The sequence below is a fragment of the Gossypium hirsutum genome, chromosome A12 (assembly GCF_007990345.1).
Source record: "Gossypium hirsutum isolate 1008001.06 chromosome A12, Gossypium_hirsutum_v2.1, whole genome shotgun sequence".
Taxonomy (NCBI): Eukaryota; Viridiplantae; Streptophyta; class Magnoliopsida; order Malvales; family Malvaceae; genus Gossypium; species Gossypium hirsutum.
Window position 1 is genome coordinate 74,187,771 of NC_053435.1, and position 26,849 is coordinate 74,214,619.

At 37.9% G+C, this 26,849-nt stretch overlaps 1 long non-coding RNA gene across 1 annotated transcript; it reads left to right on the top strand.

Annotated features, from left to right (window-relative positions):
• Positions 1–443: 443 nt before the first annotated feature.
• On the top strand, positions 444–3,357 carry LOC121210871 (uncharacterized). The gene is made up of 3 exons (XR_005906139.1): positions 444–503; positions 2,720–2,811; positions 3,299–3,357. It is a non-coding gene; the product is annotated as an uncharacterized lncRNA (long non-coding RNA).
• Positions 3,358–26,849: the final 23,492 nt, after the last annotated feature.

Consider the following 26,849-nt stretch of genomic DNA (forward strand, 5'->3'; position numbering starts at 1 on the left):
CGGGGACGAAAATCCCTAAAGGGGGGAAGAAATGTAACAGCCCGATTTTGGGCCTAGTCGGAACAGTGGTTTCGGGACCACTGTTCCGAGGCCAAAGAAAATTATTTTAGTATTATTTTATGTATTATAATATAATTTTATAAGTGCATGTAAATTTTGGTAAGTTAATTTTAGCGATTTCTAGTCCAATTTCGAAAAAAGACTAAATCGCGTAAAAGGTAAAAGTTGTATTTTAGTGCCTAAAGGTGTTAATAGACTAGAGAACTAAAATTGGAGGCCTTTAAAGGGAAATTGGACCCTTTCTAAGTGTGTGGCCAGCCAAGGGGAGACAAAAATTTTAAAAAAGCCAAAATTTCTGGGATATTAGGTGACTTTTGACCAAATAGGTAATAAAATAAAAATAGGATGATATCATCCCTTTTTCATCTTCTCTCCACCGATTTTTCCAGCCAAGAAATGGGTTTTGAAAGCTTCATATTTTCAGCAACTTTGAGGCTTAGCAAGTAAGTGATTTTAATGTCTTTCTTGAAGATTTTTACATTTTTGTAACCCCTAAATCATGAGCTTTCATAAGAGGGGACTATTGTGCAAAATGATGAAGAGTCTAGGGTTTTGTCATGAGAGTAAATGTGTTGTTTGTTGTGCTTTTATGGAAGATTATAAGTTCTAGTTGTCTAATAAACAACTTTTGTGAAAGAAATTGCATGAAAACACCTTAAAAAGGGCTAGATTGCTAAGTTGTAAAATGAGTTGTAAATGTGTGAAATAGTTGAAATTATGAGTTGCTATAGTTATGAAAATGGTTCATCTAGACTCAAGGAGTAAAGAAATGTGATAAAAATTATTTTACGAGCCTAGGGGTAATTTGGTAATTTTGGTAAAATATAGGGGCAAAATTATAAAAATAGCCCAAGTGTGTCAATGGACTAATTTGATCAGTACATTGTTTTAATAAGTTGAATGTGATGTTTTAGATGATGAAAATCGGGATTTGGACCTAGAACGGAAAGAAATCGATTAAGGGATAATTACGTCTTTTTTTTACCTTTGTGGTATTGAGGTAAGTTTGTATGTAAACAATACCATGTTATACATGTATTTAAATGTTATCATTACATGAATTGTACAAATATTAATGTGTATGTGATTAATAGAAATATGATAAGACAAAGCCTTAATAGACGAGGAAAAATCCCGTTTGAACATTTGGAATAGAATAGGATACGAGTGACATGTCACTAGGAATTATGAGTCTAGATGACTAGCTCGAGAGTGAGCATTGAAATGTCATGAGATATGAGGTAGCTTTAGCTACAATTGAGGCACTTATGTGCAAAGGCTTTTCCGAGTATCCAATTAGTATTCCAAGTGTTCAACGGGTAATCCAAGGAAAGAGTTGATGATGGTCCCAATGAGGTAAGTCATTGGTGAGTATGCACTTGAGTTATGTTACGAGTTGTGCAAGTATGTATACTAAGCCTATGAGAATGCCTTGATATGTGATGATCTATGATGCATAATATGTGTTCTTACCATGATGGATGAAATGATGTTGTATTAATTTTGTGAACAATGATCATGAATGAGTAACTTACCCTTGACAGATTTGAGTTACTGCAGTAGTGTAACTTTGAAAATACACTAAAAATTGTGGAAAATGATTTAGAGGCAGAACAAAATATGGGATTAAATCTTAATGAGTCTATTTTCACATGAAAGAAACAGGGGAAGAAAAAGAATTCTATATTGTCTGATATTTGAATTCTTGTAAAACAGTATCTGAATGAATTCGAGATCCCTTGTTCTGATTTTATAAATTCACCATAAATTGTAACAAAATTATTAAGAGTCATAACTTACATGCATGGATTCCTTATTGAGTCTATTTTTATGAGAAACAAATGGCATGGTCATTGGAATTCTGTACAGGGAGAAATTTGGTTCGTAATGTACAGGGGTCAGAGTAGTCATACCCTGAAACATGGAATACTTTAACTAATAAACTGTAGTAAATGGCTCGACCAAAAATTTTTAAAATTTTATGGAAGAAAGATAAATGAGTCTAATTTCAGGGAAAATTTATGGAACTTAATTCGGAGTTTCGTAGCTCCAGATATAAATAATTTAGTGACTGTTGTGCAGGAAGGCAGCTTGTCGTAAACTTGAGAATATGTTGTAAACATTGATAAAATTGTTTGAGTTGCTTATGAGATATTGATTAGAACCATATGTGAATTTTGCATTGTGATGTTAGGAAATGATATATAAGTGGTTTTGATATGATGAAATTGATGTACAAGATATGTATATGTGGTGAGGCCGAAATGGCTAATATTAAATGTGTGCAAGTTATCTGAAGGGCCTTTATGAAAATGTGTGCTATCTTATTTGTATAGTGAGGCCCAATGGTTACTTAGAAATGTCATATGGCTGAGTGGTTATTTAAATGAAAGCAAAGTATATGATGTATTAGCAAGTAATGATAAAAGCATTATCTTGTGTATGTGGTGTGGCCGAATGGGCAAGTGTGAAATGTACATATGTTTATGTGTATATAATGTGGCCGAATGACCAATTATCAAATGTGGGTATTATTAGATATTTGATGAGGCCAAAGTTGGTAAAAAAGTATATAAAATAAATTGTACTAAGATTGTATCCAGGTATAAAGTCCCGTAGGCTTTGTGCTGGTGTTATGTTCGGGTTTTATACCTCGCAGGCCAAATGCTAGTGAATTCGATAAAGCATATGACTACGAGATCCTATGCTAAGATGATAAATTGAACTCGTATTACACATTAAGTGATTCAGGTATGTGATATATATATTATTTATGTGAGATTAATCTGACGAGAATATATATTATTTATGTGAGATTGATCTGACGAGAATAAAGAATGTGTAATGAGAAGCATATGAAAAGATGTGGTAAATTCATATGTATATTTGTATATGTGTGCATTCAGTTATTATGCAAAGTTACAAGATAGTTTTCGATATGCCATTTAACTATGAATGTTGAAAGTAAGTGTGGGTAAGAAATGATACACTAGTGAAATTTGAAAGAATTAAAGTTAATCCGGAGGCTTGTAAATACTATGTTTATATGAGTTTGAGTATAAACGAAGTAAAATGATATGTGTTTGTGCATAATAGGCCAAATGTATTGTACTCAGAAAGTGTTATGTGATTTCGAACATTTGGTTTGTTTTTAAGTTCAACTATTTAAATTGCTTAAGACTTACTAAGCTTATGAAAGCTTACTTTGAATGTTATGTTTCTCTGTTTATTTTTGTAGATCGTTGACTCTTACTATTAGCACGGGGATCGTCAGCACTTCGTCACACTATCTACTATTGTGGTTATCATGTGTTTTGGACTTAGCTTATGGCATGTGTAGGTTAGACTATAAGTAGAATGATATTTTGACTACTGTATATAAGCCATGCAAATATGGCATCTTATAGAAGTTTACTTTTATAAGTTTTAAATTCGATCTTTGTTTGTATCTATTAGTTATATATATAAATGAACTTTTATTTAAGAAAAGGCTCAAAATTTTACTGTTCTGATCCGATTCCTAATTTCTGGTAACGCCTCATCCTATTCCGGCGACGGCTATGGGATAGGGGTGTTACAATGGGTCTATGTTCATGAGGTATAAATATATGGTAAATTTAATTGCTAATCATGTGTGAAACTTTTAAGCCAAATCGAATTGAGATACTGTGTTTATTCCGTTAATTTTGTGGTTCAATGAATAATAAAAAGAGGAAAGGATCGGTGTAAATGCCTATTAAAAATGGTTATGAATGTATGGATCGATAAGAGTTATTGGACATTTAAATGATGTTAAGCTATATGCTTGGAAATGTGAATGTACAAAATTAATCTGTGCTAAAACAGTCATGGACAGCAACAGCAGTCTGACTTTGAAAATCCACCAAAAAATTGTGAAAATAAAATTAAAGGGTAAATAAAATATGAAATTAAAGCTTATTGAGCCTAGTTCACATAGAAGAAATGGTGTACGAAAAAGGAATTCATATTATGAGATAATTGAATTGCTGTGAGACAGGGTCAGAGTGATTTCGGGCTACCCTGTCTTAAATTTGGAAAATCATTAAAAATTGTAAAAAAAATAGTTATGGGTTATAATTTATATTCTTAGAATCCTTAATGATTCTATTTTTAAGATAAACAAACGGTAACATCTTCCAAATCCCGTATGAGGAGATAATTAATTTTTAGTGAAGAGGGGTCGGAGCTGTCAGACAACGAAACAGGGGTAACTTTGAAGAATAAACTGTACTTATTGGCTAAACCAAAAATTCTGAAAATTTTATGGTAAGATTATATGCAAGTCTAGTTTCTGAAAAAATTAGTGGATCTTAATTCTGAGTTTCATAGCTCCAGGTATAAATAATTTGGTGACTCTGACTCGAGAAAATAGCTTGACATGAACACAAGTAAAAAGTGCAATTATGCTTGTATTACCTTGAGATCATATTGTGAGAATTAGTAAAAGCATGTTAATAAATTGCTTATTATTTTCAGATGGACTTACTAAGCTATATAGCCTACCCCCTCTTTTTCATATGTCTTATAGGGTCACTAAGCTAGCTCAGGTTGGAGTTCACCGAAGATGCTATCACACTATCAAATTATCATCATGTGGTAAAAGTGAATACAAACCTCTTAAGCTTAGGGCATGTATAGAGACTAAGTCACTTTGTTTATGTGTTATATTATTAAGCCATATTTATTGGCTTATGATGATTTGATACTCCAATTTGTATATATAGCCATGAAGGATGGCTTATGTTGATCTTATTATTATTCATGTGTATGTCAATGTCTTATAAGGTGGTTTATATTTGCTTAATGAGTGATGGTTGAATGTGTCCAAGTGGTTATGTTACTGAGTGACTAAGTTTGATGTTGTATGTATGAAAATGATGGTATGTGGTTGACATGTTAATGTCTTAGTTGTGGATGTTCAGTAGTAAGAACATGCTTAAATTGGTGTCATATGAAGTGTGTATGCTTGTGGGAATAAGAGGGTGGCAAATGGCTTGGAAAATAGTCATGAAATTGACCACATGTGCTGAGACACGACCGTGTGTCTTGGCCGTGCAAAGGACATGACCATGGGTCATATACATGTACCCCAGCCGTGTGAAGTCTGTATTTAATTTCATGAATTTAAATCGCCACATTGCCTAAACACACGGGCGTGTGTATTGGCCGCGTGACATCATTTTTTCATACATAGATAGACAGAGAGTTACACGGGTTAGGGACACGGGCATGTGTGACCACACGGCCTACTCGCACGGGTATGCCCCTATCCACACGAGTGTGTGGTCTTGATTTATGGGAAAAGTTTCTAAGTTTCCAAAGTTTTCCGATTTAGTCCCGAACCACTTCCTATGTATGTTTTGGGCCTCTTAAGCCCATATAAGGGACGATATGCATTTGAATGAAATGTTTTAAATTGAATGAAATTTTATGACCCGATTATGCATGTGTGATTGTGATTCAGTCTGGTAATGCCTCGAATCCTATCCTGGCGTCGGACATAGGTAAGGAGTGTTACAACTATTTTGGCTTAGAAAGCCTAGAACTTTGTTGAATCATACAACAAACCCACCGTAACTAACGCAGTTCAAGTTTCCTCTTTCTTCATTTTAGTTGCATTTTCTATTTTTTCTATCTTATTTTTGATTTAGTGTTGATTGTGTAACATCCCAATTTAGGGCCTAGTCAGAATAGTGGTTTTGGGACCCCAAATTCGATGTTAAAATAATTATTTTATGATCATTATGAGGTCTAGGATATGAAAATAAGCATGTGTTAAATTTTCATGAAGAAATTCTATGTGTAAGGTATCCAATTGGAAATTAAGGACCAAATTGAATAAATTGCAAAACTTGGGTTTTAGAAGCAAGTTGTAACATCCCAAATCCCGAAAACCTTGTGTAAATTTTTTTTTTCTTGTATTGTGTGGTAGTGACATAGATGTATGGTTGCCTTAGTGGTTTGGTGCTTTGGGAGAGTCTGGGAAGTCATAAGTTCAAGATTGGGCTTGAGCAAAATTTTCGCTTCTAAGTTAATAAACCCATGTTGCAGCTAGTAGGCTTTTAATTTAAAGTGAAGGTTCCGTGACATAAACAGCTTACTGGTCAAGGGGGTGGTGGCGTGTTAATGGTTGCTAGGAGACTAAGGTTCGAGTACTTAAGCAAGCAAGGGATTTTTATTTTTGTTACTTGTACAATGTGGGTGTTGGTGTTTGACTGAAACACTGAGCGGTTAAGAAGTGTGAGGAGTGTGGCCAAATATTTGGGAGGTTTGAGGGGGATTTTCGGTTGTGTGGGGATGTGGATAGGTAGGTTATCAGTTGAGGATTTTTAGGAGAAAAAGAAGGAACTGGAGTGTAGTAGGGATTGTGAGCCCAATTTGGGTAGGGAGCATAGATTTTTCGGTAGTGTTGCTATTCTCTAGCTTTTTGGCATTGTTTTCTCTTTTGGCTTCCTCCCTCTCCATCTTTCTTTCGGGTTTTCTCAAGTTGGGGTTCTTTTCTTTTGGTAACTAAAGTCGAGTGGTGTTATCTTAGGAATCTATAGGTTCTTTTTCTTTTACTTGGAAATATACCTCTTTCTCCAACCCTTTGGTCCACAGATTCTTTTTCTTCTCTATTACTTTTCCCCAAACTGTGTACCCCCTTCTTGGCCGAATACCGTTGTGTCCCTATCTCCGAAGCTCTTTTGGTTTAGCCTAGTGTGATGACTCTATTCTCCTTTCTTCCTCTCAATATTTCTTTCCTTTTACCTTGTTCTTAGCCGAATATCTCATCCTCTCCCTTCATATCTCTCTTTTGTTTCGACTTTGAAGTAGGTGCTCTCGACTTCTCTTTTGTTCTTATTTCTTTTCTTTTAGCTTTCCATCTTTGCACTTTATGGGGGTAGCTGAACTTTCAATGGTGGGTGTTAGTTCCATTGCTTGGTTCCCTTGTTCCCAGTTAATAGTTTTCCTCTCTAATATTCACTATACCTGATCGTTTGTTGTTAGGGGAAACTGCACCATCTTGTACTTTGGTGGGCTGATTGTTGCCACCCTTCACTCATAGTGACATATTTCAGTAAGTGGTTCACTGGTTCAAGTAGTTTATGTTTAGAGTGGTATTCAACAAAGTTAGGTTTTTATGCAGATCTTTGATAAGGAGTGGGTGATCATTGGCTTAAGGGAGGATCAAATCCTACTCACTTAATCAAGGTAAGCTAATTGTGCGATTGAGAATTTAAGTGTTAATAAGAGGGGTACAACCCTATTGAGTTATGGATTGGCAGTGGATCATATTTGAATCTAGGTTGGTGTGCGTGGAGATTGGCGTTCTTCTCTCAATAGGTGTGTAATCGCACTGTCTTTAACAATAGATCGGCAAAAGCTGAAAATGTTCGACTGTTGACACTGTATGAGCGTACGCACGCACGTGTTGTGAGTCGAATGCTCGAAATGTGGGCATTCGATCAAGGAGGCTACCATGAACAAAATCGTGGGCTTAGGCTGAGCTTAGGCCACGGTAGGCCAAAATGGGCCGTGTAGGCCCCACGGGCTCATGGGTCCCGCACGGGCAAACCACACTAATGTGTGGAGATCGTTGGGCCGGCTGTGTAGTTTGCATAGCCAAGGCCATTATTTGGGCTTATTGGGCCAAATGAGCGTGTGGACCCACATGGGCCCTAGTATGGGCTTGGGCCCATTTCTGCTGTTTAACTGGTAGGGTTGCACGAGTCGCACAAGTCGACTATGAACCTACGGTTGGGCCAGTAAGTATACCTAGACCCTAATTTATGAATTGACTATTATATCCCTATAAGGTAAATGACTGATATGCCTCTATGTGATGTATGACCGTTTGAGCATGCCATTCTTATCATATGATCATTTTATTATGTTGCATTGCATGGGGTGGGATATATGATATTGGAGGAAGTGTACTGAAAGGCTATAAGCCTACTATTGGCAGCTTTGCTGCGCCGTGTCGAAACCGGTACTTTATTCTGGAGTGTAGGGATGGGTAGGTCGATTATTCCCCACATGGAGTGTAGGGCTGGATGGAGTGGAGTGTAGAGGATGGTTGGTAGGATCTTTTTATGCAGTACTGATACTATACTGGATTGGGCTAAGGCCGTCACTAATATTGCTACTGACATGGGCTTAAGCCCAGACTATTCAACACCGATTGTGTAACTGTTATTCGTTAGATATTACACACTGAGTTTCATACTCACCTTTTCGGCTTAACTGTGCAAGTAATCCTTAGGCAGGTCAGTGCTGCGAGGGACTCGGAGATGGCCATACTACTGCTTCTGTTTTCTTTTATTTGCTATGAGATTTTGTTTTGGGTTATTTCATAAGGCCTCTTTAATTTTCTTGTATAAATTCAGGTTTTTGTTACTATGGTTTATATCTATTGAGAACGTAGAACATGGTTTTCTAAAACGATAACTGTTTTAAAAACACTACGATTTTGTAATGCTTTTGAACTGCTCCCCCAAGAAACAGAGTTTAAAAAGTAATGACAATTAAAAATGAATAACGAATAGCTAGAATGAATTGGGATCTAACAAAGAGGCTTTAAATTTCCAAACGGGTTTTTTTTTCAACAAGAGTAAGTTTTTGAAAAGCCCTCCAATGTGACATCGCCTAATTTGGCCATAACATCTAGGCTAGGTTTGGTGTGTTACATTTAGTTGTATGAGAGCCAGGTTATAAAAACTCGACTGTCGATTTGGGTTTTTCCTAAAAAGAATTATTTTAAATGGTCGAAGAATATTTTAAAGTAATAGTTTCTGAATGTATGGTCTACCGAGTCTCCGGCGCCGATTCTGCTCTAAATCTACTACTTAATTTAACTGAAATGAGATTACCATAGATGGTACACTGTACTGAAACCCTTATTAGGGAAGCCTAAAACTATAGTAAGACTGCGATCAGTGAAAACAAACAACTCTGAATCATAGATGCTTTTCTTTTCATAAAACATCTGTTAATAAACACTGGAACTATAAAACTAATGCATAAAACTTGTCGAAACCCTTTTAAAACGAGTTTGGAAAAATTAGGTTCGACTTTTTGAAAAATGAAAAAAAAAGGAGTCGCCACCAATCAGTTTAAGTGTGATTGAACCACCTTCAAACCACTTTTTGTTTGAAATCATTTGCTTTGGTCTACGAAATCAAGAAAACGGGTTTGGGAGTCGGTTATGTACGAAGAAGGGTTAGCACCCTCGAAACGCCCAAAAAAAATTAGTACCAAATTGAATAACTTTCCGTCTTTAATGCTAGAATTTTGAAAGTATTTAAAAATATGATCCTTTTTGAAATTAAAATAGTTTGAGCTGAAAACCGAGATTTCTTCATTCCAAAAGAATATGAATATCACATTCAGCATGATAGGACACAATATTCTAAAACTCTTGTAACTGAAGTCACCTCGTAATTTATAAAATCGTTTAGAAGGGTATTTTAGGCATTTAGACAAACGGGAAATTGCAACCCAACATGTTAGGGCACAACTTCTCAAATTCCTAACTACCAAAAACATTGCCTTCTCCTTTTTTTAAAAAAAAATCAAATGAAATATATATAAAAAAACATTCTTTGTAGTGATGATGCATTTAACATATTACAAAGGATTAATATTAAATAAATTAACCCACATGATACCTATTTTAACATTCCATGCAAATATAATAAAGATGACAAATAAGGACATAAATTACACAATATGTTATCACTTTGCACATATATGATCATAGATAATATAAAATATACATGCATTGTCATTACATGCAAAATACAACGTAGTGCATAATGAATACGACAAATATAAATTGCAATATACATAATGTTTTATGCAAATGTAACTTAAATCAACATAAATAATTAATTTCATGCAAATATGTAAAAAAAATAACAAATATTATATGAAAATTTAACCTACTAAACAATAACAAAATAAAAAAAGAAAACAAAAAGTAAATAAGCAAATTATAAACATATGAAATATAAATCAAATAAAAAAAAAGATATTCATAAATTTTAGAACAATATGAAAATAATAAAGGAAAACTTTTTTTTAAAAAATGATTAACATATATATATAAACCATATTATAGGGTATAATAACTTAATATATTAACAAAATAATGTACTAAATATTAATATTACACATATTTATTTAGTAATAAAATAAAAAACCTATATAATTAACGAGTGATAAAGTAGTATATATTTTACGATGAAATTAAAGTAATGTAAGGTATAATATATGGTAAAATATATAGTGTATAATATAATTTGTAAACAAAATATATAATAATATAAACCATATGATAAGTAATAAAAAAATATATAATATAATATATAATAAAAATAAAAAATACTATAAGGAATAATATATAATAAAATATGATATGTAATAAAATATAAATAAAATATAATGAAATAAAAATGCTATCATATAAATAAGGATAATATATACTATTATTTAATAATAATATTTTTTTTAAAAAAAATTTACACAATTAATGAATAATAATACATAATTTACAGAAAATAATATATATATATAATATAATTTATAAGTAAAATATATAATAATAAAAATAATGTAATGGATAATAAAAATAATATACATTATTTTATATAACTAATATTTATAAAAATAAATAATATATAAGGTATTTAAAATAAATTAAATATATAAAGAAGGATTAAAATTGAATTTAATTAAAGAATTTAGGATTAATTACAAAATAAATAAAAAATTGGGCCTATTTGAAAAGCGCATTAAACCAGAGGGACTCACTGGGCAATTAACCCTTATCCCAGGAACGACGTCGTTCCTCAGAATGGAGTTTAATGACCACTGGGACTAAATTGAAACAACTATAAAAGATTAGGGCCAAAATAAAAATAAAAATAAAATGAAATTTTAAAGATTAAAAATACAGAAGGACTAATTGGGCAATTAGCCCATTTTCTAAAAACACACGGATCCTCCCCGGGTCACGGGTCAACACGCACCGTTTCGTTGAGTTAAACCAAAACGGCACCGTTTCGTTGGGGCTATATAAGCCAAATTTTAACTTAAAATTCATTTTGAAATGTGGGTTTTAAAAAAAACTTTAAAAATCCTCTAAATACGGAGAAATGGGAGCCCTCCGGCCCCGGTCTTCGGCCTCCGCACGCGCCCACGCGTCACCGTCGACTTTGCCATCTACGGCAGCCAGAAGCTGAAAAGCTTCGTTTTTTCGCTTATACTAAAAAAAATGAAAATAATAAAAGATTGATGATTCACCTAAAAAAAACTGTATGTATTTGGCTTTTATAGTCCTTGTTAAAATCTCTGTGTGTTTACAAGTTACAAAGGAGGCTTTTATAGCCACTGTTTCTATTACATATTTTGGGAAGAAATCTTTTATTTCTTTCCATATTTGTTTTGTTTGTTTGCTGCTGTTTCTTTCATTCTTTGCAGGTAAGCGAGAATCCGGCGATGATCAATGATGATCGAGCGCTGATGATGATGATGATGTTGGCGCTAATTTACGCGTTGACTGCGGCGCGATTCTGGGCCAGAGTTGCGAGGTGAGGCGAAGAGGCGTGACGCTTGGGATGGTTACGGCGCTCAACTTCTGGAACCTTCTGTTTGCGGCGCCTAGGGTTCCAAAAACCCTAGGTCTTCCATCCTTTGTTAACAAATTGGGCCATTTGGGCCGTACTTGTTTGTGGGTTGGGTCTAAACGGGTTAGTGGGTAGTTTAGGTTAATTGGGTTCTAAGTATTTGGGTCTACGGGTTAGTGGGCTGTGGTATTGTAAATGGACTGTAATAAATAAACATTCATTTTTTTTTTGTTTTTGGTTTTAAAGCCCAGGCAGATTTGGGCTGCTACAAAACTATAAATACAGATAATACGTGAATCGACTATGAGCACTAGAGGTACTCGTGGAAGGGGTGCTAGGGGCCACGGCGGAGGCCATAGAGGTGCTCAGGCTGGGTCTTCAACATCGAGCCATATGCCTAACATTGAAGCGAGGGAAGCACCAGCTTCACCTATGACTAAGACTGGGTCACAAAATCGGGCGGCTGGGGATGACGCACTATCCCAAGCAATGCTACTAATTTTGGAAAGGGTCGCTGGGCCCAATATTGGTATTGTGGGCCGTGGATCGGTAACAGAATGACTCAGGTCTAATGGGGCTGAGATCTTTAGGGGTATCGCTGAAGTTGCCCTTAATGTGGCTGAATATTGGATTGAGGCCATAGAGAGGATCATGGATGACCTCGACTGCACCCTAAAGTAGAAACTAAAAGGTGCAGTATCATTGTTGTGGGATGAAGCCTATCAGTGGTGGCTTACAGTGAGAGAGGGTACTCAACCTGACCGATTGACTTGGGAGTTTTTCAAGAATGCATTTCAAGGGAAATATGTGAGTTCTAGCCATGTGGAGGCTCGTAGAAGGGAATTTTTGAATCTAACCCAGGGGGACAGGTCTGTGGTTGAATGAGGCAGAATTTTTCCGAATGAGCCGCTATGCACAAGCCATGGTGGCCACTGAATATGAGCGATGTGTTCGTTTCGAGGACAACCTCAAGGATAATTTGTGAGTTTTGATAGCTCCACGGAGGGAGCGAGATTTTGCAGTGTTAGTAGAAAAGGCAAAGATCGTTGAGAATGTGAAGCGCGCTGAGCGCCAGAATCGTGATAAGGATAAAGGGAGAAACAAGAGGGTTTGGGAGCCTTCAGGTTCTGCTATTGGGCCTAAAAAAAGGCCAAGGTTGATGGGCTGCTAGGGTTAGGGCCCCTGTTGCTACTTTTGGGTCGCAGCCTTGTATAGCTTGTGGGAAACGACATCAGGGTGAGTGCTGGGTACAGATGGAGGCATGTTCCAAGTGCAGATCTATGGAGCACCGTATTAGGGATTGTCTACGGAGGCCCGATTAGATGAAAGCTACTAGTAGGGATATTGTTCAGTCACAAAGGCATTTTTAACAGCCATTGAGAAGTCGTGGTCAGGCCAGAGGTGGAAATGGTATGGGCCGTGGTGGTGGAGCACCAGGTAGAGGTGAGGGTCATACTAAGGTGAGGCAGCCAGCACTGGTTTATGCTGCACGTCCCTGAGAGGATAGAGACACCTCAGATGTTATTACGGGTACATTTTTTATTCATCAAGCACCTTACATTGCATTGATTGATGTTGGTTCTACGCACTCTTATACAACATGCACTGTGTTTGAGACTTTGGGTGTTTTGGGTGAAAACACTACAAGTGAGATTACTGTGTTGAGTCTATTAGGGCAGTTAGTGAGAGTGAATAATTTGTTTAAGGACGTACCTTTGGAGGTTCAAGGAAAGATCTTTTTAGCCGATTTGACGGAATTTCCTTTTTGGGGAATTTGACTTGATACTGGGTATGGATTGGCTAGTTAAGCATCGGTGAATTTGGATTGTACGGCTAAGCAGGTGGTCCTAAAAACTATAGAGGGTGACGAGGTGGTCGTGATTGGGGAGCATCGGGAATATCTCTCAAATGTGATTTCTGCGCTGAGAGCTGAGAAGATGGTGTATAAGGGTTGTGAGGCGTATTTAGCTTATGTCAGTGCTTCTGGGTCTAAAATTGCGTCTGTTAAGGATATCAGAACAGTTAAGGATTTTCTGGATGTTTTCCCTGATGAGCTACCATGTAACACCCCGAACCCGAGACCGTCACCGGAGTCGAACACGAGGTGTTAACAGACTTTAAACCACTTATAAAAAAATTTCCCAGACACTGCCAATCTGCGTACTAGTCGCTTTAAAAATAATATCTTGAGTTCAGAAACTCGGAATCCAGTTGCGTAAATTTTCCCTGAAACTAGACTCATATGTCCATCTACATATTTTTTTCTAGAATTTTTGGTTGGGCCAATTAGTACAGTTTATTAGTCAAAGTCTCCCATGTTACAGGGATTGACTACACTGACCTTTGCGCATTACGACTTGGATATCTCCCTGTATAGGGCTTCAATACTGATGTCATTTGTTTTTATAGAAACTCTACTCAAAGCGGAATCTATACATATATGTCATGACTCCTAATTATCTCTGGTTAATTTATAATGAATTTCCAAAGTCGAAATAGGGAATCCAGAAACCGTTCTGGCCCTGTCTTACGAGAACCTGAATGTCTCTTAACATACTGTCCATATGATCGTTTCGTTACTTTCCTATGAAAATAGATTCATCCGGGTTCGTTTATAGAATTTATTCACTATTTAATTCCATTCCTACTATTTTTAGTGATTTTCCAAATCTACATCACTGCTGCTGTCAGCATCTGCCTTTAAGGTAGACTTTACCTATTTCATAGTTTCCATGATTCAACTAGCCCTTTTAGCATAAATAGCACAATTTATGATAGTGATTAACCATTCCCATGGCCAATCCTTGCTAAGCATATCCACACCTCTCAATAACCATATCCATACCAAATGATTATAACATTATACTCAAACATATATAAGCCATTTTCGCATGGCTATCCAAAATTATACAAGTCCAAAGGGTCCATGACCCACAACAAAAGGGTAGTCCTATACATGCCATTTCGAAGTTCAACCAAAATTGTACCAAAAGGGGGGGGCTTTGATAGTGTGGGCGACTTCGACTTCAAAATCTCGAGTCCGATAGCTGGAGAACCAAAATCTATAAAACAGAGAATCAAGGAGACGGAGTAAGCAATTTATGCTTAGTAAGTTTTGAGCAAGGGATTCCAGCACAACAAAAGTATAGCATTCATGTAGCTAAACGGATAATTTCATATGCACAATTTTTCAATATCATACTTACTTCACATTACCAACCCTTTTATTCATACACAAAGATCAACTTAGCCAAAGGCCGGTAGCTCATTTATCAACTGAGCGAATACTTATTTGTAAGGGCTCAACTAATTCAAAGTACATACGAAACATACCTCAATGTTGGGATGTTTCAAGCGTATTAACTGAAATTTTTACAGCAAGATCATTCATTCCCAAATCATGTACCTTCGGAATTTAACCGGATATAGCTACTCGTTCAAATGCCTTCGGGACATAGCCCGGTTATAGTAACTCGCACAAATGCCTTCGGGACTTAACCCGGATTTAGTAACTCGCACAAATGCCTTCGGGACTTAACCCGGATTTAGTAACTCGCACAAATGCCTTCGGATCTTAGTCCGGATTTAGTAACTCGTACAAATGCCTTCGGGCTTAGCCCGGAATTAGTATCTCGCACAAATGCCTTCGGATCTTAGTCCGGATATGGTCACTTAGCACAAAGCCTTCGGGACTTAGCCCGGACATCATTCAAATAACCATCCACATTTAACAATAAATCATGGTACATTCGTATTTCGTTTTCGTTAGCAAAACTCAAACACAAGACACTTATCATTCTTGCAATTTCGGCTCAATAGCCACACACAAAGAGCTTGATTTTGATTTGCTTAAAACATTATCTAATCAAATCATAATTTAAGCTCTTTTACTCAAGAACTTACCTTGGATGTTGTCCAACGATTCCGATAGCTATTCGACCACTTTTTCCTTCCCTTTATCGGATTTAGTTCCCCTTTGCTCTTGAACTTAATTAAACAAATAAATTGATTTAATCATTTGAGCATCGAAAAGAGGAACACAAGGCACTTAGCCCATATTTATACATTAGACATTAAAGTCACATATGTACGGAATCATGAATCAAACTCAACATTTTAGCTAATTTTCCCCCTTGGCCGAATTTTCTAAGCCAAGACAAAAGCATCAATATGCTTGCCTCTAACCGAATACATGCAACACCAATCTCCTTCCTATGGCCAAATATGCATGTCTATGTTGGGGCCGATTGCAACACTTAATACATTCTACAAGTATGGTCACTTGTATTGACTAAACACCATTTTGTTTCAAGTTCAAAACTTGGCTAATACACACATATATACACTAGTAAAGCATCCTCTCCCTTTCCAACAATTTAACACATGCATTACTCATTAATATACAAAAATTATATTCGGCCTTAGCACACAACTTGCTAGCCGATTCTTCTCCATCTAGCAACTAATGCACATATGTGCTCACTCAAAAATGCTAAAAAGAAGATTCAAGAATCATCAATCCACCATCACATGCATCATTAACAAGCTTCATATTTAGCATGCAATGGCATTAACACAAAATCCACCTAGGCCGAATATCATCCCCATGACATAGCAAAGATTTGAACCATGGGCTAATTAGAACTCAAGCTAGCAACTAAAAACATGCATGAATCTCATGGCACAACCTCAAACATACCTTGATCTAGATACAAGTATGGCCAAACCTCCTCCTAATCCTTTTCCAAACCAAACATGAAGCAAGAACTCCTTCCTCCTTCCTTAGAATTTTCGGCCAAAAGAAGATGAAAAAGGATGAACAAAATTTTTCTTTTCTTTTCTTTAACTCACGGCAATGGGGGGGCATGGATGAGACCATTCTTTTTTTTCATCACTCCTCCCTTTCATTATTTAATTACCATGCTCATTATTTTATTGTTTCCACCCATGATGCACCAACACAATATGTCTATGACATGTCTTGCCCATCACACTTGGTCTACTATACTTGTCATGGCCGGCCACTACTAATAGAGGGGGGGAAATTGACATGCAAGTCCCCCCTTTTTCAACATGCACTAATAGGTCCTTATGCTTTGACCTATCACATTTCAAAATTTTCTCACATAAGTCCTATTTACTAAAACTCACATGCAATCGACTAAATCGAAGCTTGAAATTTTCACACATTCATAATTACATATTCTAGACAATAAATATCACATTCAAACATTTCGGTGACTCGGTTTAGCGGTCCCGAAACCACTTCCCGGCTAGGGTCAATTTTGGGCTGTCACATACCAGGGTTACCTTTTAATCGTGAAGTTGAGTTTGGGATAGAGCTCTTGCCTGGTATAACTCCGATGTCTATTGTCCCTTATCCAGAGTTATTGGATCGAGGGTTTATTTGCCCTAGTGTGTCTCCATGGGGAGCACCGATTTTGTTCGTGAAGAAGAAGGATGGAACCATGAGGATGTGCATCGAATATCGGCAACTGAACAAATTAACTATCAAGAATAAGCACCCCTTACCGAGTATTGACGATCTATTCGACCAGTTTCGAGGAGCTTTGGTCTTCTCTAAAATTGATCTTCGATCGGGGTACCATTAACTGAGGGTGAAGGATATTGATGTATACAAGACAACATTTAGAACTCGTTACGGTCATTACGAGTTTCTAGTAATGTCGCTTAGGTTGACAAATGCACCCGCTACTTTTATGGATTTGAAGAACTGAGTGTTCCAGCCCTCTCTGGATTAGTTCGTAGTAGTGTTTATAGAAAACATTTTGGTGTATTCGATGACTAAGGAAGAGCATGATGCATATCTCTCGGTTGTTCTGTAGATTTTAAAGGAGAAACAGTTGTATGCTAAATTTGGCAAGTGTGAATTCTAGCTACGAGAGGTAACTTTTTAGGGTCACGTGGTGTCTATTGAGGGAATTAGGGCTGATCCTAAAAAAATAGAAGCAGTTCTAGATTGGAAACATCCTAAGTCAGTATATGAGATTCGAAGTTTTCTGGGTGTGGCAGGGTACTTTAGACGGTTTGTTGAATGGTTTTCGTTGATTGTTGCACTCTAACTAAGTTGTTGAGAAAAGGGGGTACCGTTTAACCGGACTGATAAACAGCTGGAAAGTTTCGAGAAGCTTAAGAAAGTATTGACTGAGGCCCCTGTTTTGATACAGCCAGAATTTGGGAAGGAATTCACTTTCTACAGTGAATCATCACATGTTGGCCTGGGATGCGTGTTAATGCAAGAGGGTAAGGTAGTGGCTATGCTTCTTGTCAGCTTAAGACACATGAAGCGAACTACCCGATGTATGACTTGGAGTTGGCTGCGGTGGTATTCGCACTGAAGATTTAGAGGCATTACCTGTATGGTGAGAAGTGTATTATTTATACGGATCACAAGAGCCTCAAGTATCTCCTCACCCAAAAGGAGTTAAACCTTAGGCAGCGAAGGTGGATAGAGTTGCTTAAGGATTACGACTGTTCGATTGAATACCATCCTGGAAAGGCTAATGTAGTAGCCGATGCACTGAGTCGTAGGGCTGTTACTTATCTGAGGGCGATGTTTGCTCGTCTCATTTATTCAACGATTGTAGTTTACTGGCCAACTTCAAGTTAAATCGAGATGGATTGAATATATTAAAGGTAAGAAGTTGGAGGATGAGTCATTGAGTTCTCGTTTCCAACAGATAGAGAAGGGGGAAACTTCAGATTTTGGGCTCAATAACGAAGGGGCACTTTGTTTCTGTGGGAGAGTCTGTGTACTGAAGGATATGGATTTGAGACAGTCTATACTGAAAAAGGCGCATAGTAGTCCTTACGCTATGCACCCTGGCGGTAATAAAATATACCGAGACCTTCGGGAGTTATATTGGTCGTTAGGACTTAAACGGGAAGTTACTGATTTTGTGAGTAAATGTCTGACTTGCTAGCAGATTAAGGCGGAGCATCAGTTGCATTCAGGGTTGCTTTATCTAGTTAAGATTCCACTTTGGAAGTTGGAGAGAGTAACTATGGACTTTGTTAGTGGGCTACCCTTAATCCCTTCCAAGAAAGATTCGGTATGGGTTATCATGGACTGATTGACCAAGACTGCTCACTTCATACCTGTTCGTACTGATTACTCATTACAGAAGCTGGCTAAGCTGTATGTGTTCGAAATTGTGAGACTGCATGGGGTACCGATTTCTATCATATCCAATAGAGATCCTCACTTTACGTCACGATTCTAAAAGAAGTTGCATGAGGCATTGGGTATAAGGTTGGACTTCAGTACTGCGTTCCATACTCAGACAGACAGTCAGTTAGAGAGGGTGATTCAGATACTGGAGGACATGTTAAGAAGTTGTGTGATTGACTTCCAGGGCAATTGCGAGGATTACTTGCCATTGGCAGAGTTTGCATACAACAACTACCAGTCTAGCATTCAGATGGCACCTTATGAGGCATTATATGGTCGTAAGTGTCGTACTCCTTCTTCTTGGACATAGTTGGGTGAGCGGCGTATTTTGGGTTTAGAGCTAGTACCTGATACCGAGGATAAGGTCAGATTGATTCGAGATCGACTAAAGGCAGCATTAGACAGGAAAAAGTCATATGCGGATCTGAAACGAAAAGAGATCAAGTTTTCTGTGGGGGACTTGGTGTTTCTTAAGATTTCGCCATGGAAAAGGGTTCTGAGGTTTGGTCGAAAAGTCAAGCTAAGCCTTAGGTTCATTGGGCCTTACCGTATATTGAAGCGCTTGGGACCAATTGCCTACCAACTTGAGTTACCTCTAGAGTTAGACCGGATTCATGATGTGTTTCACGTCTCTATGTTAAGGTGATATTTTTCTGATCCTTCACACATCATTTCGACTGAGGAGTTAGGTTAGACCAGATCTGACCTTTAAGGTAGAGCCAGTTCAGATTTTAGACCACGATGTGAAAGTTTTGAGGAGGAACTCCATTCCACTGGTTATGGTAATATGGCATAATCACAGTCCTGAGGAAGCCACATGGGAACTCGAGTAGGCGATGCAACAGCAATACCCTCATCTGTTTTGAGCAGGCAAATTTCAAGGCCAAAATTTTCTTTAAGGAGGGTAGAGTTGTAACGCCCCAAATCCTGAAAACCTTGTGTAAAATTTATTTTTCTTGTATTGTGTGGTAGTGACATTAATGTATGGTTGCCTTAGTGGTTTGGTGCTTTGGGAGTGTCTGGGAAGTCATAAGTTCAAGCTTGGGCTTGAGCAAAATTTTCTCTTCTAAGTTAATAAACCCATGTTGCCAGCTAGTAGACTTTTAATTTAAAGTGAAGGTTGCTTGACATAAATAGCTTACTGGTCAAGGGGGTGGTGACCTGTTGTTGGTTGCTAGGAGACTGAGGTTCGAGTACTTGAGAAAGCAAGGGATTTTTATTTTTCTTACTTGGACAATGTGGGTGTTGGTGTTTCACTGAAACACTGAGCGGTTAAGAAGTGTAGGGAGTGTGGCCGAATATTTGGGAGGTTTGGAGGGATTCTCGGTTGTATAGGGAAGTGGATAGGTAGCTTATCAGTTGAGGATTTTGGGGAGAAAAGGAAGGAACTGGACTGTAGTAGGGATTGTGAGCCAAATTTGGGTAGTGAGCATAGAGTTTTCAGTAGTGTTACTACTCTCTAGCTTTTTGGCATTGTTTTCTCTTTTGGCTTCCTCCCTCTCCATCTTTCTTTCAGGTTTTCAGAAGTTCGGGTTCTTTTCTTTTGGTAACTAAAGTCGAGTGGTTTTATCTTGGGAATCTATCGATTCTTTTTCTTTTACTTGGGGATATACCTCTTTTTCCAACCCTTTGGTCCATAGATTCTTTTTTTTCTCTATCACATTTCCCCAAATGGTGTACCCCTTTTTTTTGTCGAATACCATTGTGTCCTTATCTCTCAAGCTCTTTTAGTTTAGCCCAGTGTGACCGACTCTGTTCTCTTTTCTTCCTCTCAATATATCTTTTATTTTACCTTGTTCTTGGCCGAATATCTCATCCTCTCCCTTCATATCTCTCTTTTGTATTGGCTTTGAGGGAGGTGCTCTCGACTTCTCATTTGTTCTTATTTCTTTTCTTTTGGCTTTCCCTCTTTGCACTTTATGGGGTTAGCTGAACCTTCAATGGTGGGTGTTAGTTCGGTTGCTTGGTTCTCTTGTTCTCGGTTAATAGTTTTCCTCTCTAATATTCACTATACTTGATCGTTTGCTGTCAGGGGTGATTGCACCATCCTGTACTTTGGTGAGCCGTTTGTTGCTACCCTTCACTCATAGTGATATATTTCGGTAAGTGGTTCACTTAGTTCAAGTAGTTTATGTTTAGAGTGGTATTCAATGAAGTTAGGTTTTTATGCAGATCTTTGATAAGGAGTGGGTGATCACTGGCTTAAAGGAGGATCAAACCTTACTCCCTTAATCAAGGTAAGTGAATTGTGCGATTGAGAATTTAAGTGATAATAAGAGGGGTATAACCCTAGTGAGTTACGGACTGACAATGGATCATATTTGGATCTAGGTTGGAATGCGTGGAGATTGGCGTTCTTCTCTCAATAGGTCTGTAATCGTACTGTCTTTAGCAATAGATCGGCAAAAGCCGGAAATGTTTGACTGTTGACACTACACGAGCGTACGCACGCACGTGTGGTGAGTCGAATGCTCGAAATGCGGGCATTCAATCAAGGAGGCCACCATGAACAAATTCGTGGGCTTAGGTTGAGCTTGGGCCACGGTGAGCCAAAATGGGCCGTGTGGGCCCCATGGCCTCGTGGGCCCTGCACGGGCAAACCGTATGAATGTGTGGAGATTGTTGGGCTGGCTGTGTAGTTTGCACGACCAAGGCCATTATCTGGGTTTATTAGGCCACAAGAGCGTGTGGGCCACATGGGCCGTATTATGGTCTTGGGCCCATTTCTACTGTTTAACTAGTAGTGTTGCATGGGTCGCACAAGTCGACTATTAACCTACGGTTGGGCCGGTAAGTATTCCTAGACCCTAATTTATGAATTGACTGTTATACCCCTATGAGGTAAATGACTGATATACCCTTATGTGATATAAGACCGTTTGAGCATGCCATTTTGATCATATAATCATTATATTCTGTTGCGTTGCATAGCGTGGGATATATGATATTATAGGAAGTGTACTGAAAGGCTATAAGCCTACTACTGGTAGCTTTGCTGCAATTACTGTAGTTCCAAAATCGGTACTTTATTCTGGAGTGTAGGGATGGGTGTGTCGATTATTCCCCACATGGAGTGGAGGGTTGGACGGTGTGGAGTGTAGAGGATGGTTAGGTAGGATCTTTTTATGCATTACTGATACTATACTGGATTGGGCTAAGGCCCACACTGATATTGCTACTGACATGGGCTTAAGCCCAGACTGTTCAACACTGATTGTGTGACTGTTATTCGTTAGAGATTACACACTGAGTTTCATACTCACCTTTTTTTCTTAACTGTGCAGGAAATCCTTAGGCGGGTCGATGCTACGAGGGACTCGGAGATGGCCACACTACTGCTTCTGTTTTCTTTTATTTACTATGAGATTTTGTTTTGGGTTATGTTATAAGGCCTCTTTAATTTTCTTGTTTAAATTCAGTTTTTTGTTACTATGATTTATATTTTTTGAGAATGTAGAACGTGGTTTTCCAAAACGATAACTGTTTTAAAAACACTACGATTTTGTAACGCTTTTGAAATGCTCCCACAACAAACGGAGTTTAAAAAGTAATGACAATTTAAAATGAATAACGAATAGCTAGAATGAAATGGGATCTAACAAAGAAGCTTTAAATTTCCAAACGGGTTTGTTTTCAACAAGAGCAAGTTTTCGAAAAGCCCTCTAATGTGACCTCGCCTGGTTCGGCTATAACATCTAAGCTGGGTTTTGGGTGTTACACAATTAGTATGAAATTACTATGGATTATTAATTAGAGGTCCTTAATGAGTAATTCTCCCAATTTCTAAGTTTTTGGACAAAAATGGGCATGCATGGAAAATTTTGGAAGTTTAGTAATGAAGGGCATTTTGGTCATTTGGTTAATTAAAGAATAAAAAGGGAAAAATAAGCCAAAATCATGTCATTCATCTTCTCCATGCTGCCGAAATTTGTATGCTTTCCATAGCTAGGGTTTTCAACATTTGAAGCTCAATAGTAAGTGCTCCCTAGCCCCGTTTTTAATGTTCTCCGTATTTTTGAGATCCTCGTAACATGCTCTCTCTATTTCTACTCATATTTAAGCTAGGGTTCATGTTCAAAAATTTACCCATGCATGAGATGTTGTGTTTTGATGATTTATGGAGGGACATAAGAGTTTAAAGGATGGTAAACAACTTTTACTAAGTGTTTTTTCATGGAAATGGCTTAAAGGACTAAATTGTAAAATTTGTGCAAATGGGTAGGAAAATATAGAATGAAGGGAAAACATGGGCTGCTATGAGTGGGTATAATATTAGGCTAGGCTTGGGTAGCCAAGGAACTACATGCATTTCATTATACGAGCCTAGGACTAAATTGTAAAAATTATGAAAGGTTAAGGGCAAAATGGTCATTTTAGTCGGGGGTGAGTTTTAGGCCTAAAATAAATAACATGATGTGTTAATAATCTAATTATATTAATATAGACCCGAGGAACAAATTCTGAAGGTTGACCATGGAAAATGAAAGGTTTTGGAATAATCGAGACATGAAACCGAAGCAATTACCAGGTAAGTTCGTATAAACCGAAGTATACTCTTAATATACTTACACATGCATGTTCTTGAATGTATGAGAATTTAGATATTCATTGCATGATAATTCATGAACTAAGTTTGTGTAAACAAAAGATGATAAATGTCTCGGTTGAAATAGAAAGGGAAAATTTGATGGATAAATTATGGCTTGCATGATACGAGATCCTGCATGTGTTGCAGATAAGGATTTAGCCCGGACGGGTAATCCGATGATCTCAAAATAGAAAGAATCTAGCCCGGATGGGTGTTCCTTGAGTGATCGAGCCTCCTGAAGAATATGGTGCATTAAGGATTTAGCCCGAACGGGTAATCCTATTGAGGACTGAATTTAGCCTAGGCTGGCAATTTAGATCCAAGCTTATGAAAGCAATTGTCGTTAAAAAGGGATTTAGTCTGAACTGGTAAGCTCAACATTGCTCTACGAGTTAGTACTATGGGGGATTTAGCCTGGACTGGTAATCCCACCATAAGGTGTAAAGTTCACGGGGGTTCATACTTGAGATGATCACTTGTATGATTTGACGGTAAATGGTAATCCCTCAAGATTTTTTAAAAATTCAACGGGAATTAACATGCTAAAACAAGGAATGAGAATATTGAATTGATGAGCTCATCTATGACTAATAACATGATGTATTGTTATGAGACTAATTTGATGATTGAGTGTATGTGATTGGGAAACTATTTCATGCTTGTTGGAATTATTGCCTAAATATAGTTGTATTGTAATTAATGGGCAAGTTTACTTTCCAGTTACCTGGACTTACTAAGCATATAAATGCTTACCCCTTTCTCCTTTCCTTGTCTTACAGAGCTCGAGGACTCGTGAAGATTGGAAGACGGTTGGAGAATCAATACATATTGACTTGTCCTGCTTTGGTATATAGATACTTACCTTTTGTTTAATGGCATGTATAGGATTTTTGGTTATTTTGTTATATGTGTCATTTGGCTAGCCAATGTAAGGGCTTGAATGATATACCTATTCATTTTGTATATGGCTATAAGACATGGCTCAATTTGATGTAGGTTGTAACCTACTAATTGTGCATGTTGGTGTTTAAATGTTCATTAGATGGTTAAATGTGGTATATCATGAATAGACAAGTGGAATGTGGCCAAACCACTTGGAGATGGCTAGGTCATAACTGGCAATGAGTTATAAATGAGCCAAGTCTAAATGTGTTTGATGGTATGGTAATTTTTTATATAAAAAGGATAATTTAGCATGTATTAAACAGATGAGATGAGGTTAAAGGGCAATGAGTTATGCTAAGGCTGATTAAGAGTATAATTAGGCCATGTTAAATACCCTTGAAATCTTTAAGTGTGTATGGATCTTAGAGGGTGACCAAAGGCTTGGAAAATAGCCCTCAAAGGGTCAACACAGGTAGACACACGGGAATGTGTCTAGGCCGTGTGTGACACACGGTCAGCCCTCATGGGCGTGTTGCCTAGCCATGTGTCCCCTGCACCTAAAATTTTAGGTCTGTTTGCATGGTAGTAAACACACGGGTAGAGACTCGGCCATGTGTCTCTGCCATGTGGAGGAAACGTCCTAGCACATGGGCGTGTGCCTTGGCCATGTGCCTCAAAATGAATGATGATGTCATAAACAGAATGTTTGGGTTTTTGGACACAGGCGACTAGACGGGCGTGTCTAGGCAGTCTGAGGGACACTGGCCAAGGACACGGGCGTGTGCGCGGCCATGTGAAATCTGATGTAGGCTCGAATTGGAAAATAAATTTAATTAATTCCACATAGGGAAGGGACACGGGCGTGTCCCAAGCACACGGGCATGTGCATTTCCTCCAGACGGGCGTGTGAGGCTTAAACCTAAAAATTTTCCTAAGAATTTCTTAAGCTCTTGGTTTAGTCCCGGGCCATTCTTAATGCATGTTTTGGGTCTCGTACGCCTATAATAGGGACATTGTGACGTTGCTTGTTTGGTTTTAAATTAAAATGAAATTTTATAACCCATATTTTCTGAAAGTATCTGAGTATATGTCTGGTAACGCTTTGTACCTTGTCCCGGTCTAGGGTAGGGTAAGGGGTGTTATATTTAATGTTATTAGAGCTACGATTTAGTCAGCATGTATTGAGTATAGCTATACATGCCATTATACAAGTTATGATAGTGCGACATCTCCTATCCATTTTTAATTGTATTTGTATATAGTAAATGTCTTCCAATCAAGCACAAGATGAGTCTGAGGGAGCCGAGAGCCATGCTCCAGCTTCCGTTCAGTGAGCTACTGCTAGTAGTAGTAGAAGGCTTATGTCTGAAGGCCAGGAAGAGGCAACAACTGCCTTTTTCGAGATGATGGATGAATGGTTTGGGGATTATTTAAGAAATAGCCCCAACATACCACGACCTCCTCCGCCCCCTGTTCGGCCTGAGGGAGAAGTGCCACAGGGTATGGCACCCGCGAGAATTGGTAAAGCCCCAGTGGACAAACTTAGAAAATATGGGGCTGAAGAGTTTAGAGATAAGGTTGATGATGATGTTGAACGAACTGAGTTCTGGCTCTAGAATACTGTGCGAGTTTTGGATGAATTGTCATGTACACCCGAGGAATGCTTGAAGTGTGTTGTATCTCTTCTGAATGATACAATGTTATCATTGGTGGAAGACGATATCCTCAGTTATACCGAAGGAAGACATTACATGGGAGTTCTTCTAAGCTGAGTTTAAAAAGAAATACATCAGTCAAAGGTTTTTGGACTTGAAACGAAAGGAGTTCCTGGAACTCAAACAAGGAAATAAGACTGTGTCAGAGTACAAAGGGGAATTCGTAAGGTTAAGTCAGTATGCAACAGAGTGGGTCTAATCAGAGACAAAAATGTGTAAGCACTTCAAGGAAGGCTTGAATTAGGAAATTAAATTGCTGATTAGAATCCTTGAGATACAAGAATTTGCCACATTAGTTGACTGGGCCAAGAAGGCCGAAGAGCTAAATAATGAAAGAAAGCAAGCTAAGAGAGAAGCTCGAGTTTCGAGTAAGAGGTCTAGCGGCTGAGCACGCTCCTTTCCCACAAAGAAATCGAGAAGTCACCAAGAACGTTCCACTTAATTAGTAGGATATTCGGGTAGAGCAAGAAGGTCCAAGTGACATAACCCGAAGTCTTCTTCCCCTATAGTAACTAGTGTGGGACGCGTAGATGATCAAAAGCTGAAGTGTAAAAGTTGCAACGAATTTCACTTCAGAGAGTGTCGAATGAAGAGTGGTGCGTGTTTCAAATGTGGGTCTCTGACCATTTTCTCAGAGACTGCCCGAAGCGAGCTAATAAAGAGGTTGAATTTGCTCTGCAGCCGAATGCTCCTATTTCTCGAGATAGACATCCGAGACATCCCGAAAGTGCAAGTGGCAGTCGAACTACTATCAAGGATGCTACTGCAAAATTAGAGGC